The sequence below is a fragment of the Capsicum annuum genome, chromosome 3 (assembly GCF_002878395.1).
Source record: "Capsicum annuum cultivar UCD-10X-F1 chromosome 3, UCD10Xv1.1, whole genome shotgun sequence".
NCBI lineage: Eukaryota > Viridiplantae > Streptophyta > Magnoliopsida > Solanales > Solanaceae > Capsicum > Capsicum annuum.
This window is the reverse complement of record NC_061113.1, coordinates 45,620,407-45,625,514: the sequence shown is the minus strand read 5'-3', so window position 1 is coordinate 45,625,514 and position 5,108 is coordinate 45,620,407. Positions and strand designations below refer to the sequence as shown.

General features: G+C 28.5%; 1 long non-coding RNA gene across 1 annotated transcript; it reads left to right on the top strand.

Annotated features, from left to right (window-relative positions):
• The first annotated feature begins 653 nt into the window (after positions 1-653).
• Positions 654-3,113, top strand: LOC107866334. Its single transcript, XR_001672883.2, has 3 exons — positions 654-767; positions 901-975; positions 2,976-3,113. It is a non-coding gene; the product is annotated as an uncharacterized LOC107866334 (long non-coding RNA).
• Positions 3,114-5,108: the final 1,995 nt, after the last annotated feature.

Here is a 5,108-nt window from a genome sequence, read left to right as displayed (position 1 = left end):
CCACTAGGATTAGGGTTACTTTTCCTATTACTCTATATATTTCTTCTACATGTTTTTGGGGCATTGTTCGTTATTTTTTAGAGGCTAAAAACTTACAGAAAGGTTCAGCATTAGGTTTCTTCTTCTCTTTAATTCTTAGTCTTTTCTTTTAATGAAAACATCAAACTATTGTGCTTTTGCCATTAGCATTAGTGGCTAAGAATCCTAATTTCAGGGTTCAGGCTATGAAAATGATTGTATAGCTTAATGTAAAGTTGTCTAAAGTTGTTTTCATATGTGGTTGTTCTCGTATTCTTGCAATTACTATTTAAATGATTTGGGACCATTGAAATACATCTTTAATTGTTGAGGGGGCCTAGAAGGAGAAACACTAGGATATCATGAAAAATATGAAGGATGAGTTCTTATCATTAACAAAGTGAAAATCTGTTTAGCAAGATAAGAATATACTTAGGCCTCATTTGTTTGCACTTAATGGAGGTATAAATCTGAATGGTTCAGACTTCAATCCATTAAGTGCATTTGTTTGTTTTCTTGAAAGTCTCTTAATGCATTTGAAAACCTCTGAATCGGTCAGATATGAAAAAGAGTCTGAATACTATTCAGACTCTTTTTAAAATAATTTATTTCCTCAAAACTCTCTTACTTTGTTATTTTCCTCTCTATATATGTTGATCTTCACCCTCCCTCTTCAGATTACTCTCTCTCCCTCTCTTCACGTTCTCTCTCTCTCTCTTCCTCTTTATGTGTCTTTCCTTCTCTGAAAGGTATGATTCACCAAAACTTTTTATAAATACTTTAGTTTTCAATTTGTATAATCACTATTTGCTGCTCAAAAACTCTAAATTTCTACTTGTAATTTTTTGTTTTGATTACAAAATTTGTCTATGTATTGAACAGAAACACCGATACATGGATTCTCATACAAACGACAAGAAGTTCCCCTGTTGTTTCTTGATCCTCTTCTTCTGCCAAGTAATACCGTCTTTACTCTTTCTTTTTCTTTCAATAATATTTTTATTTTTATTTTTTTGTGGGTGTGTTTTATTTTTGTCTCTTAATAAATTCTTGATTACTTACTATTGTGCTTTCTTTTTGAGCTTTTTGGGGTTTTTTGTTATGTTAAAAAATTGTGATCTTGATTATATTTGCTTATATTTTGTATCGTTCTTTAATGTGTATGAGTGTTTTCGTTGTATTATTATGTCAAATATTTATTTGGACACAATAATTTTTAATTGATATATTTTTTTAATAATTTAATAATTTAATAATTATATTTAACATAATATATTTATCTTTAAATATTTTAATAATCACTTAAATAATAATCCGGGATGGTTAAGTTAATACTTTATCTAATATTTAATTTCATATAATATAATATTTTATTACTTTTTAAATTTGAGTTGCATATTTATTACGAATAAATATATTAGGTACATTCTAATGTTAAAAAACAAACAGTCTCAATCATTCAGTATTCAGATCTAGAAACAACATCTTAATCATTCAGATATACATTCAGATTCAGACGTCTTAATCTTAAAAAAACAAATGCACCCCTAGAACTCCTCGTTCGATTTACCAGAACATATATAAATGCACTTGAATTAGATCTTCACTTTCCCGCTCAACGATGTCGTTGTGACGCTAGTTTAGGAAAACGATTAGAGGCTTGGAAGACCATGATCGTATTATTAGCCTCGTGAATCAACCACCAAAATAAATAACTTAGACTACAATAAATTATTGTTATACATGATTGTAAATAATGCCTTGACCCTGGGATCCTCCTCGATATTGTTTACAATACTTTTAATTTCGTTCTAGTTTCATTGTTATGGTTCGAATCACAGAACTCTAACACTTTCTTGGATTACAAATGGCACTTGTTTAATTTTATAGTATCACTTAAATTGGAGTATTTGCTAAGTCATCAATCTCTGTGGGTTCGATATCCGACTCGCAAGAACCACTTTATTCTTGTATGACCGCGTATACTAGCGTGTGTGTTCGGACGCAACACTTCACACTTGAGTCACCATTGAGTCATCAGTATATACCTCAAGCAAGTATACATGTGTAATGTACAAATATACTACACATATTGGAATATGAACATATACACTACAGGAATTCGATAAAATATATTAATATACAAAACTTCATATTTTATTTTTATAAACATGTGAGATCTCCAAAAAGGCATATATAGCAGCCGTTTGGCCATGAGTATTTTTTCACTTTTTTTTCGAAAAATTATTTCACTTTAGTGAAAAAGGTGAAAACAACAGTGTTTGGCCTTGAAAATTCAAAATACAATTTGAAATTGCATTTAAAAAGGTAAAAACAAGAAAAACTTGTTTTAACTCCTACTTCTCTCAGAAAATTTCAAAAACAACTTTAATTTATATTCATGGTCAAATACAACTCCAACTACAACTTCAATTCCAGTTCTATTTCCAACTACGAAAAAATTATGTTTTCATGGCCAAACGGGGCCATAATATGTTCAAATATGTGAGATCTAAAAAATATAATGTATTTATAATATAAATTGTATGTAAATAAAAATATACATAGTATTTTTAAATTGTATGTAAATAAAATATAATGCGTGCAAATAGAAACACACACTATAATGTAAATGTAATGCACATATATATATACAAAAGGAGAAAGGAATGACAGAAGGGTAAAGGAAAATAGACACGAATAAGGAAATCATATTTATTTTTTAATACATGAGAGAGAACTTCCATTATATAAAAATGTATAATATGAATCTCTAATTTTCGGAAACTACGTATAAATATTTATTATTAATAAATGCATTCTAAAAGTGATATAAATTTTGCTATTTAAAAAAGGATGCAAAAGTTATGTCACTTGTAAATTATCTATGTAATTGTTTCTTCTGATCATTCAACCAATTTCTTATTTTCTCTTTCTCTTTTCTTTTATTTTTGTAGGGTACTTAAACATTCTTTGCCTAGCATGAGAGGTTGCTAGGTGATGCTAATTATTCTTAAACACACTGAAAATGTACACATAATTCACTGTTAACACCAAATTATATTACCGATGTAATCTACTCCCTCCATTTCTTTTTACATGCTCCTTCTAAGTTGTATTTTTATTCCTAAATAAGTGTATGATTAATACCACAAAAATAGTTTAATCAAAATCTTCATATTATACTCTTGTTCAAATTGCCAAGATTATTGATTAATCTTTCTTTTTTGATGTATTTAATTGGGAGTATATTAATAAAATCACTTTTAATTTGCTAGGACTGAGGAGTTTATAAGGGATCTGTTAATAATAATAAAATATAATATATATATTCTCCTTAAATAGAAGCGGCATGAAATGACCTGCTTGGGGTCAACATGTCTGCTTCATCATAAGAAGCAAAATGATCAATTCACCCTTACATTAAAGTGAGTCCAGAATCAATATAGGCCATCTTTTTTAAAAAAAATATCAAAATATGTCATATATTTAAAATGGTACATAAATATTCTTAACTCACATTTTTGTGAGTTATGCACTTTTTTTAAACGGCACAATAGTAAAACAACGTTAACTTTTTGAGAAGTTCATAACTCACAAAAAATGTGAGTTATTCATTTTGTTTTAATATAACTCACAAAAAAAGTAAGTTATGTACATAACTCACTTTTTTGTGAGTTATATGTTAAACATAATATCTTTTTGGATCTTCTATTTATGTTTAACATATAACTCACAAAAAAAGTGAGTCATGCATATAACTCATTTTTTTGTGAGTTATGTTAAAACAAAATAAATAACTCACTTAAATGTATTTACATTATAGTGAATGTCTATCAAGAATATAGATAAGATCTGTCAAGATCAAGTTGATATCTATCAGGATTTGAAGTATCTATCTTTTACAAAGAAACTAGGAGTAATTTCCCCTATAAATAGAGGGGGTTTATTCATTGTAAATCATCCTCAAGGACAAAAAGAGAATTCCTCAAGAGAAATAACAATTACTCTCTCTTCTCTCTCTACTCTTGTTCTTTTCTATTTTATATGTCATAATATGTTATCAGCACGAGACTCTACTATCTTGAATTTATTTTTGTTTTTCGTATGAGATTGGTAAAGTTGCACGAGACTCTTCCATATATTTGATTTTCTATTTCAAGTGCAATTGTTGAAGTTGGAGAGTGGAAGATAAGTATTTACTTAATAATATTTCGCTGTGTCATAATTAAAGTTATGGTATTATTTTAATGACTCCTATATTTGGAACTTAGATATACTACTTGTATTACTGGAAATTAACTAATGAAAACTTCATTTTTTATGGTTATAGAGTAATTACTCATGTCGTTTATTATGACAAGGGTTTTGGACTAACAATCAAAGGCTATTAAACACATTGCTACATAGGATCGGAAGTTAAGGTAAGTGGTGATATTTTTATAGGCTTGTTATTGTTATAACTTAATTTATGCCTAAGACGCCTATATATGGATAAGACATTGAGTTTGAATCTCAATGCATCATATTGATGATATTATGATGGCTAAGGCAAAATAATGGAGATATGGTCAAAAGTCATGAAACTTATCCCATTGAATATGCTCTATTCCAAGAAGTGAATGCGGTAGCAATATATGATAAGTCTGAAAGTATAAATTGCTCCATCTTGAAGTGAATGTTGTAGCAATATATGATATACTTTGAAAGATATGTATGCCTCGATGTGCACCTGAAGTAGCAAGATCATGAAAGAGTTTATAATCTATCGAAATTTGATAGACTTAAGGCACGATTATATTCCATTCTTTGGGAATAAGAAGCCTATTAATGCAAATATGCACTTGATTGTAATGGTATCACAACTCACCTTCGAAAGAGACAGAATAACTGAGAAGAGTAATTTTGTAATCTTCTTGTAAAGTAGTAAATCTGAAATTTATTCATGTAATAGTAAATCTAAAATTTACTAAAGTAAAAGGTACATGTCATGGTAAATTTGAAGTTTACTAGTATAAAAGTTCATAAATTGACATAAACGATTGTGACATCCCAAAGATGTGCATAGTGAGTATTAAACATATATTGAA